Here is a 12,415-nt window from a genome sequence, read left to right as displayed (position 1 = left end):
GTTTTAAGTCCGTTCGTTTACATTCGTTAATATATAAGTTTCTTAGGTCCATTATATCATAATCTAGTTTTAATAAACGTTTTATGCCTAATGCATTCTTCACATTTACTTTTTAATTAGTCTTAGCTCATTTATGTATGTTTGTTTATACTGTTAACGAATGAACATAAACGAACTTGAACGTGTTCATTTTCTTATTGAATGAACACGGACAAGAAAACCTCATTTGCTTAAATATTTGTGTTTGATCATTTGTTCGGTTAATGTTAAACGGACAAAGATGAGTATGGACGGTCCATTTGTGTTCGTTTGCTTTGCTTACAAGCCTAGAAGTTGGTCTTAGCTCAGTTATGTCTGTTCATCTATGTTTAGTTACGTGTGTTTACATTCTTGAACCGCATGTTTATACCGTTAGCAAACGAACACGAACAAGAAAACCTCGTTCACTTAATTGTTCGTGTTTGATCGTCTGTTCTGTTAAAGCTGAGAAATGTGGTTAATTTTTTTTCAACAGGTGGGAGGAGGGGGGATTGTGAGAGACCCCTTGGTTCATCAAGAGGTATGTTTCATTCTGTTTTCTTATTACCTATGATGTTAAAGGTTGACTTTTGTTGACTAATATAGGTGCGTGAGAGGATCGTTAAGGGTGTTGAAGATCTTGGTTTTCGATGCGACGGGTGGATCGAGTCTCCTTTAAAGGGTGCCGAGGGAAACATTGAATTCTTGGCTTGTTTTAACAGAACAATTGTTGGTTCTGTTAAAACAGACTAGACCAAACTGTTTCTGAATTGTACTCCACTTATAGGTTTTTTCATATTTAGTAGTTAGGTGTTTGCCATATGGTTTGTTTTGAGTATTTTAGTAATTGCAATTTGTTTTAAGGTTTAGACTGGTAATTGAAGTTTTTCCCGTACTCCTTCTAGCTAATATCTATAGTACAACTAGGGCAATCATTCAACTTAGGTAGTGTTTGACATAAAGGAATGGAGATTGGAATGAAAAGGATTATTTTAAAGGAATGGAATTAAATATATTTGACAGTTATGTACCAATAAATGGATCATTTCAAATTAACGTAATTGCTTTCATTTTTAAATTTTTTCATTTTTTGAAAAGTGTTTTTTTTTCATTCCTTCAAAAAAATGAAATGAAAAAAAGTAATTAATAATAATAATAATAATAATAAATATTATAATAATTATTATATTATTAATATTGTTTTTCTATTGCAATGTAACTATTATCATTATTATTTTTATTATTTTGTTTATTGATGTTACTTTTCTATTAAAATATAATAACTATTATTATTATATAATAATTATAATTATAATTTTATTTATATTATTATGGCATTGTTATGTTATTTTCTTTATTAATTAATCAAAATAATATGTGTGTCAAACAAAATAGTATAAAGTGTTGATAAATTTCATTTTTATGTTGTAACTAAACAAGATAATAAAAATAGTAATGATTCATTTAATTCTTTAGTTCATTCATTTTATTATTCATTATATTACCTCATAAAAAAACAAACCTTTATATTCTTTAGACCATCCCCATTCATAAACCAACCTAAACCAATTTGTTTATTATAAAATCAATTTCTCTCTTTCCACCTACCAATCCAACCAAACCAAACTTTTCTCACTCATTAGCAACCCAAACCACACTATTTTTTATTAAATAAATATAATTTATAATTGTTGTTTTTTGATTAAAGTGACTAGAAATATAAAAAATAGTAACTTTATTTAAAAGTTTAACAATATATTAAATTTAAAAGTATTTAAAAAAATAAAAAATATATTTGTACTCATCAAACATACTTCATATTTATTTTATATTGAAAAATATTTTTTACGAGCTTTTTTTTTAATAAAATTTATACCGCCGTGTTCACAAAAAAAAATTGAACAAGACTACGTTTTTAGATTTTTTAAAAACTTAATTATCAAAAGTTATTAGAAGAAAACAATATTATAGTTAAAACTAATTAGGGTGAAACAAAAAGGGGATATAAATGAAAAAATAGATTCATAGAAAAGTTTACATGTAAGCATTTGCAAACTAGTTTGTTGAGACAAAGACAAACTAGTTTCTCCAATCTTTTGATTTTTTATTTCAAAGATGATTTGCTAATAGGAGTGGTCTGAGTGTTTTTTTTTTATTCTTTCAAAAAACGAAAGTCAAAAGAGTCAGACAATCATTATTACTATTATATAATTATAATGATATTATAATAATTATTATTTTTCAATTGTAGTTATTATATTATTATTATTATATAATTATTCATTATTGTTTTGTATATTATAATATAACTATTATTATATTAAAACTATTACTACATTATCAATATTATCTTTTTAAATTTGACGAGTTAACATTTCACAACGTACATGCGTGATTCAATATCATTACGACTATTTTTATTCGATTTAACGATCTCGTTGAAGCACGAGGGTCCTAAAAATTAGTTATTATGAATATTTATATTATTATTAAATTATTTATTTATATTTTTATTTAATTATAATTACTAATAAAAATAATAATAATAATAATAATAATAATAAATTGATTAATCATTTCATTCTTACATGGTAACCAAACATGACAATTGAATGGTAATGATATATTTCATTCCGTTGTTCATTTCTTTAACACGCTCATTCTATTCCCTCGTTTATTCCATTATCATATACCAAACATACCGAAAAAAATAAAAATCCTAAAAATAAAAGGAGTTTCATTCCATTCATGCATGATAACCAAATAAATTATTTTTCATTCCTTTAAAATAACCCATTTTATTCCATATTTCATTCCTCTGTAACCAACACTAACATAGTGTCTTTTAAATCTTCAAATAAAGTTACAATGTCACTCACTTATCCTTTATTAATTAGTGAAAATAGTACATTTGGGTTGCGGCGCAGCTTGTTGCCCGTTTGCCTGCCACTTTATTGTAATCGTTTTATAGTAAATTATATAAAACCTTTTTATAATAAACAAAATAATATAAATTGATGATAAATTTCATTCTTATATTGTAACTAAATAAGACAATAGAAATGATAATAATTTATTTAATTCTGTAGTTCATTTCATTTCATTATTCATTCCATTAACTCATAACAAATAAACCTTTATGTGTGTATTTTTTCGTTCATTCAAGGAATGAAAGTTAAAAGAGTATTATATAATTATAATGATAATGATAATATAATTATTATTATGTTCCAATTGTAGTCATTATATTATTATTATTATATAATTATTCATTATTGTTTTGTATATTATAATATACTATTATTATATTAAAACTATCACTACATTATCAATATTATCTTTTTAAATTTAACGAGTTAACATTTCACAACCTATATGCGTGAGTCAACATGGTTACGATTACTTTTATTCGATTTAACGATCTCATTGAAGCACGAGGGTCCCAAAAATTAGTTAGTATGAATATTTATATTATTATTAATATTATTATTAATATTATTTATTTATATTCTTATTTAATTATTATTACTAATAAATATATTAATAATAAAAATAATAAAGTGATTAATCATTTTATTCTTAAAACAAATAGCCAAAGACGTGCCAGTCTCTTGTTTGTTTTCTTTATAATATTATATTAATATAACTTACCTTATTTTGAAAAATAACATCACATATCTATTTATTTTCAAAATGCACATGCCAAAATCAACTAATAGCATATTTGAAGCAATTATTTGGCATTTCATATAAAATGAAAAGGTGGAAATATGAAAAGATATAGTATGTAAAGTTGTAAACCAATGCTGAGAAGTTTCTATTATTTCTGATAATTCAACCAAGCTAGCTAGTAATCTTACGACGTTAAACAAGGAAGGGTCTTCCTTAAAGTAGTTAAGGGCTTCATCTCCACTGCATGCATATCATGTAAATGATAATATAATTGAAATAACAGTTGAAAATAAATATAAAAAAATGAGGAAGGAAGGGTGTTTACGAGGAGGTATAAAGCTTCTCGTTAATCATATGAAAATGACCTCGTGATAATTTTGCTTTCATCTGCATCATCATTCATATATATATATATATATAAACAACGCATTGTAATTGTAATTGTAATAAACATTATAAAAAAAGGAACTTTTCAAGGAAAGATGAGGAAGAGGCAGCGGTGGAAGTGGTTTGGGTTTTTTTTTGGGCGGTGGTTGTTTCCTCCCCTCTTACGCTTTCGACTTTCGTCTTTATTGATTATTGTTCTCTGTTAACCTACATACATACATAAACATATATATATATATATATATATATATATATATATATTTAATTTTCACACACACACAAAAAGGAAATAGAGATTGAAATGTTAATTAGGCGACACTGAAATTAGCGTAATTTAATATAGTCGTACCTAATGATTAGTATAGGGCTCGTGAATTCGTAACCTGCAAAACACGCTTCCTTAACATAGCATCGATCGTAATTTGGATAGTGATTAGTCGTTACATACCGATTTGATTTGTATGTAGAAATATATTATTACTATTTCCTTCCGGCTGGCTGAATTGAGGGCTGAGGCGGGAGAGATGAAGAAGGAGAAGATAGTGACGGCTTAGATAGATTTAGGTTCTTTTTACGTCTCTTTTTTTTTTTTTTTTTACTTTTTCTTTAGCAAAATGATAATTTTCATCCTTGTAGTTATACCTTTTATTATAATAAAATTTTACATATTATTGCATCCGGATGTGCTACATATCGATTTTTAATGGTTTATCGTACCACATTTTACGTTACATCATACCGGAGCAAACCAAAAATAAGCCTACCCCCTCTTGTACCGAATTTTTAGCGAATTTCGATCTCGTTCTTATACCGGAGCATACCACGAACTATGTGACTATGGACAAAAAAACAAGTTTAGAGTGGAATAATCAGTTAAGTTGAATCATACACACATAACCACAACAACATTCAATCAATTGAAAATTATTATTTTATAACTAATCGATGAGGAAGATTTATGGTTTACATACGAAAACCTAGTTTAGTTTAAGTTTTAAGATAACAAACAAAATTAACTTCATTCGATATCTTATGTTATGTTACTTACAAGTGGTGTTCTCCGGTCAATAGTGACGGCGTCTGCCCTCCGATTCTGCTATACCCATAAACAGACTGATACCACCAACAACTCGTAGTATAATATTGTTTGTCTTCACCCTCCCCTTATTATTATTGTTGTTATAATAATAATTATTATTATATAAGATAAATATTGCTTGTTGGTGCCACAAAATCTTGAAAGCCATGATTAGTTTGAAATATTTAGGTAATTCATTTGATGTCTTAGCATAATGTATACATGTGGCTTGGTGGTTATTATTGTGTTTCTTTAAGCATTATACACTTCCCTATGCATGGTCAAATCCCCTATGTTGATTTTTCATTTCTTTTACTTCTTTTTTTTTTGCAATGAGTTTTATCTCTTTTTGCTTTTAACATGTAACAATTTTCTAGTTCAAGTATCATAAAGATCGAATTCGCATCAAATACCCTCACAATGTCTAGGTTTTACCAACCGAATAAACGTAGTGTAAAATGTGTTGGAACCGAGACAGACCAGAGTCACAACTGTGCGACAACGTTTAGGCTTTACCGACCGAATAAATGTAGTTTGAAATGTGTCATAACCGAAATCGACTCAATTTGTGTCGATTCGCCACCGAAACATCCGGGTTTTACTGACCGTATAAACATCATTTTAAACATATTATTTGTATCATAAGCTATATGGGTTTCTTTTAGTTTCCGGACCGTAATGAACGTAATCGAATCTGAACGAATTCACAAAGAGTACATAACCAGATATCAGCTGCTCCGGTGCTAGGAATGAGCTTGGGACATTACTCGTATCCGTACTCGTACCTGTACTCGTACCTAAAATCAATAAAAGCATGTACCAATACTCATACCAAATTTTTTCGGTATGGTACGGGTATTTCGGTATGGTACCCGTTTTTGTACCACTTTGCGTTTTTATTTCCAAATTCTCGACGATCTTGACACCGGTACCGGTACTTGCACATGTAAGTGACGGATACCAAATTAGTACAAGTACCAAATTGGTGCCGATTTAATGGTAAGATAGTATTAAAGAACCCTAATTTGGTCGTCAACTTTAACTGATTTGTTTGTTGGTTCAAGTCTTGGATGCTATATTATTTAATATTGAAGAAACGTTTGGTACTTGTTCAATAATAACATGGTTGGAGAATATATTTTATATATAAAATATGAAGATCCCAATTAAACCCTTTAATATTCCAAGCATGTAAAAAATACCAAACGTACCCGTACTTGTACCCGATTGCAAATTCAACAAAAATGAGTACCAATACACTTATCGAATAGGCTAAATCGGTATAGGGACAGGTATGTGTACGAGTATGAGTATGGGTATTTGGAACAAATGTTCATCCCTACCCAGCGCAACACGCATGGGAAAAAAATAGCTACCACCACCACCATTGCTATTTAAAATTTTACAAAAGGACCACAAAACAAACTTTAATTTTTTTATAATATAACAAAAATTAACACAAGATTGATAACTTTAGAAAATTTACAAAACTAGAAGGGTAGGGTGTGAATTTTTTTTCCTTTTATCCAATTTTAACAAGCTAATAATGACTTTGTCAAACTCTTTACACAACTTAAAAATAATAAACACAAATAAGTAAAGAGTTAAATTAAAGATGAAAAACGGATTTATAGAGGTTCAAGTGAATGTTAACTAATTCACTCTACGTATTTTACCTGATCCTCGATCGAGAGTTTTCTTCACTAGTCATCACCTTAAAATGGCAGGGATCACAAATAAAAAAGTCTAACTCTTCAAAGGAAGTGATCACCTTCTTCACCAGGTACACCAAGTACTCAGCTTTACAATTTCTTATAATTTCACTATGTCAAGACAACGAGTCTTCTCCTAAGTCAGCCAATGTTGGTGGCTTTATGGAGCCTAAATTTAGTAGAACACCTCCCCGCTCTGGAGTTTTCGATGGCGTTTCGAAGCTAGCATTTTATACATAACGTTCAAATGACACACATTTTGATTAATATAACCGTTGGGCATATAAAAAAAATTAATGTAATAAGGTTCTTACCATAATATGTTTATGATTTGTGCTCTGATAGTAATAGTAATAGTTGTTAGGGCATAGAATTTATGCTGAGGATCATGTATCCTTAAGTAACTTATGGATGAATTATCCTTGAGATATGTTCCAGGTTGCTAAGGATCAAGTATCCTCGGTATTATCTGTTTACTAATAATTGTGTTTTGGTGTTGTGTTTGATAGGTACAACGGATCTATGACCGAGTCCACCTCATATTTTGCTATTGGAGACTCCTAGCACGTTGTCAAAAGACGTTGAAGGAGTTAGTGGAAGAGTGGCGGATTTGTAGGAGTTGTTGTTTACTTTTATAAATGAGATTATGATCAATTAGGTCACAACACGTTCATGAATACTACTCCAAAATCTCTCTATCAGTTCACACACATATAGATTTCATTCTAATCATTGATCATAATCTCCACCATCTGTAACCCGATTTTTGATTAATAAAGTGGTGACAGACAACTGTCGTCACCCAGGGTTTTTAAGCCGGCGATCCACTAAAGATTAAGGGATTTTCCTCGTAACAAATCCTTGTGTTTGTGTTTGCAATCGTTTCATTACTATTATCATCGAATTAGCACTAAACCTCATATTTACGAATTTGGTTACATTATCCTTAGTTGATTTTTGACCAAAACAATTTGGCACCCACCATGGGGCAGTTGGTGCTATAATCCATATTAATTCCTATCAATTTTCAACTTTATTACCTATACTACCATCAATGGCCTCTCAACAATCTTCTACTTCATCCACTAAGCCTTCATCAGTTTCTCACCCACCAAGAACCTTACCACCGATGCCTCCTCCACTAGCAGTAGCTCCAAGGATCACCGCGACTGGAAACAAGACACAACTTCCAGTGTTCCAGAGCTCAAAAACCACTGCTGCCACTTCGGTTGTTAATTCTAACAATGTTTTTTCTGCTATGTTTTCACAGGTTAAAGCATATATGGAGCAGCAAAGCAGGTCTAATCAGAAGATCCTTCGTGAGATAGAAGATCTCAAGAAGAGCAATAGGCCACTGGAGGATCAGACTCCTTTGGTGCCTAGGATGCTGGATTTCACCACACTAGGTGTGACACCCGGTAATTTCCCAATCCTATAAACTAAGTAATCAACCTAATAATTAGGTGATTGTGAATATTATGCGCGCTATATTAGAATCAGCGCGGGCAATTGTTATGTTCGCCCCGCGCGAGCGCGCTATATTAGAATCAGCGCGGGCAATTGTTATGTTCGCCCTGCGCGAGCGCGCTATATTAGAATCAGCGCGGGCAATTGTTATGTTCGCCCTGCGCGAGCGCGCTATATTAGAATCAGCGCGGGCAATTGTTATGTTCGCCCTGCGCGAGCGCGCTATGTTAGAGTCAGCGCGGGCATATGTTATATGCGCCATGCGCGAATGTTTTGGCTTTATGTTTTCATGTAACTTAACTTTATGTTGTCTAATGGGTTGACCGTCCCGCATGATGCTAAGGCGGGTGCATCCTAAATCGTTTATGCGCGTGCGGAAGGGAACTAACCTCCCCGCATGGCGGGAACATTGAGAGCTAGTTTGCCTGAAGCTCCAAGATGGAATTGACTTCAACATGACTGATCACTATGTTGAAATACCAAGACCACCTGGAGAATCTACAAATGAAACTCAATGTCCCTAACTGCGAGAAGGTTACGCACCTACCCGCAGCAAAGAAATGTCCTTCACGCAGAAAGCTATGCGCACAAAGTTATACGCGCAGAACCCTTAGCCTAATCTCTAGATTTAAGGAGGATTATTCCCGCCCAAAAGGAAACAGTAGCGTGTTTCAGAGATTTTCCACTTTTTACTGTACACTGACAAAAGTACCTGAAAAAGCACCCTGTAACATGAAAAGTCAACTGTCAGCCACCCTACTCCCACCAACCACAGACCTGCATATTCTGTCCAAATCAAATCAAAATCTTTTATCCACTACTCCACTTTTAAATAAATAATAATAATCTCCATACTTTATCATCATTACACCTAGATATGAAAAGATTACAATCCCCTAAAGCAAGGGATTGTGTCCCCTTGAGTTTGCCTATAAATATGTAACCTAAATTATCAACCAAACACACTTCAAACTCCTCTCTTAAAAACTGCAAACTTGCACTAATCATCTCCCAAGCATCCATTGTTTTCATTTCCGATCCTGTTACTAGGTAAGCCGAGATTATAACCTTGAGATCTACTTTCCAACCCTTATATTCTCCTATTTCTTGATCTTAATATATATACTTCTTGATATTTAATCGTATTCTAGACCTTCAATTCAAAGGCCAACACCAAGAAAACCCGAATCTCGATTAAATCCCTTAACAAGAACCACAGGTGAGTTTCACAGCCCCTATTCTCACTGTTTTCACTATTTTAAACTGTTTTCGGGGCGAGGGACACGTACCTAAATTATGTTTTATCATGATACTCTTACAAGCAATACAAGCAATTATGTGTTTAAATAATGTTTCATTATGGTATAGTTACGAGCAATGCAAACGGTTATCTATGGTTTTCGATGTTAGTGCACCAGATTCGAGTAAGTGATCACTTTACCATTGGAACTCTAAGGGTAGGGACTGCTGGTTTGATCCACCCACTCGTAGGGGTCGCACCTCTTACACAGACGAGTGCCTAGCACGGGGCAGTACTATGGGAGTAAGCCCGCTCGTAGAGGTCGCTCCTCTTACGCAGACGAGCGCCTTGTTTTCCGGCACAACGTCCGCGCGTAACCCGCGGGACGGTATTATTCGCTCGTAGTGGCAGCGCCACTTACACAGACGAGCACGATTTTTCAGAAGTGTCCGCGCGTAACCCGCGGGACGACATTACTTATTTCGCTCGTAGTGGCAGCGCCACTTACACAGACGAGCACAGTTCCCAGAAATGTTCGCGCGCAGCCCGCGGAACGATTTTATCAGAATATGTTGATAGAACTATGTTTTACCAAGCATGTGTTATAATGATGCTATCAGAATTATGTTTCAGAATGATTTTTATCAAGATTATGATGTAATACGATTTATCAAGTTACTAAAACTTGTGAACTCACTCAGTTTATACTGATTCAAATATTTTACGTGTCTTTCAGGAGATAACTAGGTAGCGCATGGAGTCACACTTAGGGCACCTCACGCTGAACATCTAAAACTAGCTTTTTGGAAGATTTTAGTTCTATCCCTTCGATGCGCGCGGTTGTTTCCGCCGCGCAAGGGGATATGGCGTGGAAATCTTCAACAGTTTTTACACTTGGATGTTTTTATGTAATTTTTAAACAATGTAATGTATTTGTATTAAATATTTCACGCGCAATGAAAATCTTACTTTGAATGTTTGAAATGGCCCGTGCTTAAGTATCAATCCCCACTCGCGCGCGCCCGGCTGTTTCCGCCGTTCAGGGCCGGGTGTGACAGATTGGTATCAGAGCACTGGTTATAGCGAACTAGGAAAAGAAGTTTTAACCTAGACTATAACCGTTGGGGAATCGCATGAAATATTTTTCAAAGAATATTTTCAAAAGAAACTATACACACACTTAGGAACACGGGTCACACAGTGTCTAGTGAATAAAGATAAGAACATTATGTGCTCAGAGTACATGCGCTAAGTTTAATATATTTTCACTCTTTTAAAGCGAGAATGCCTCCAACTAGAGCCAAGGGAATTACCATGACACCCGAGGAACTCGCGGAAATAATCGCGCAGGCGATCGCGACACATGAGGCCAGGAAGGCCGAATCTAGTCAGGGTCGTCAGAACGAGACCCCAGAACCCGAATCAGGAGCCTTGGACAAAGGGTGCTCCTATAAGACATTCATGGCCTGTAGGCCTTGGCCATTCAAGGGTACCGAAGGGGCCATTGGGCTCTACAACTGGATTGACAAGATGGAGACAGTTCTCTCCATTAGCGGTTGTAGTGAGAACCAGAAGGTCCTTTACGCGACCTGCATGTTCCAAGAAGCAGCTTCGTCTTGGTGGAAGCTTCAAGTGAAGACTTTGGGGCGAGAAGTTGCTCTTCACAAGACCTGGGAAGAACTGAAGGAAATGATGATGAGAAAGTTCTGCTCTCGCGCAGAAATCCAGAGTCTGCAGCAGGAATTCTGGAACCACACCATGGTAGGAACGGATATCGACGCCTACAACAACCGGTTCAACGAGCTTTGCCAGTTGGTGCCAGACATGGCAAACACGGAGGAAAAGAAGATCGAGAGATATATCTTTGGGTTACCTCCTGTTGTTAGGGTTCCGCTCAACGCCGCAGCGCCTCCAACCTTTGATGAGGCGGTAGCGCGGGCCATCACCCTTACAAGGGATACGGTCCGTGCGGGTATGTTGACTACGCGCGGAAACGAGCAGCGAACCTCTGACTCCAAGAGGAAATGGAACTCTCACCACCGAGGGTCCGACTCCAAGCAGCCACCGTTCAAGAAGTAGGAGAGCGCAAGGGTTTACGCGATCCAAGCCGCGGAGCCATCAAGGAAAGGATACAGCGGGCCTTACCCATGGTGCAACAAATGCAAGTTTCACCACGAGAGTGAATGCGCGAGCGTCACGTGCGCCAAATGTAACAGGCCAGGGCACAAGACGGTGAATTGCCGTGCTAAGGAAGCTGGAGCTAGTGACAACTGCTACGCATGCGGGAAGCCAGGGCATTTTAGTCGGGATTGCCCGCAAAAGGGAAACCAAGCTCGCGGGAGAGCTTTTGTGATCGGCGCGGGCGAAGCTAAAGAAGAGCCGAATGTGGTAACCGGTACGTTTTTGCTTAACGGCCATTTTGCATCTGTTTTATTTGATACTGGCGCTGACCTAAGTTTTATATCCGCCGAGTTTAAAGACTCCCTAGGCCTAGCAACCAGTAGGCTAGACACACCTTATACTATAGAACTAGCCAATGGTAGGCAGTTATGCGCGAACGAAAGAACTGAACAATGTGTTATAGTCATGGGAGGTCACGGGTTCAATATTAACTTGTTGCCAATAGACTTGGGAAGTTTTGACATGGTAGTAGGTATGGATTGGTTAGTCGAGAACCACGCGGAAGTTATTTGCCATGAGAAGCAGGTTCGGATCCCACTGTTGAACGGAGAAACCTTGGTGATTCAAGGGGAAAGAAGGGGAGTTGCGACGAAACTGATTTCGTGCCTAAAGGCGCGCAAGTGCCTAAGGAAAGGGTGCTACGCCTTCCTGGCGCATGTC

The 12,415-nt window shown here is 35.2% G+C and overlaps 1 long non-coding RNA gene across 1 annotated transcript; it reads left to right on the top strand.

The window, feature by feature from the left end:
- Nucleotides 1-10: 10 nt before the first annotated feature.
- LOC143608691 (uncharacterized) lies at nucleotides 11-1,033 on the top strand. Its single transcript, XR_013149310.1, has 3 exons — nucleotides 11-265; nucleotides 484-559; nucleotides 625-1,033. It is a non-coding gene; the product is annotated as an uncharacterized LOC143608691 (long non-coding RNA).
- The last annotated feature ends 11,382 nt before the right edge of the window (nucleotides 1,034-12,415 follow it).

Source organism: Bidens hawaiensis, unplaced genomic scaffold, assembly GCF_021521415.1.
Source record: "Bidens hawaiensis isolate Kalapana, Puna unplaced genomic scaffold, B.hawaiensis_p1.1 tig00419403_1, whole genome shotgun sequence".
NCBI classification, from domain to species: Eukaryota; Viridiplantae; Streptophyta; class Magnoliopsida; order Asterales; family Asteraceae; genus Bidens; species Bidens hawaiensis.
The sequence above is the reverse complement of the archived record's forward strand: the minus strand, read 5'-3'. Positions and strand labels throughout refer to the sequence as shown.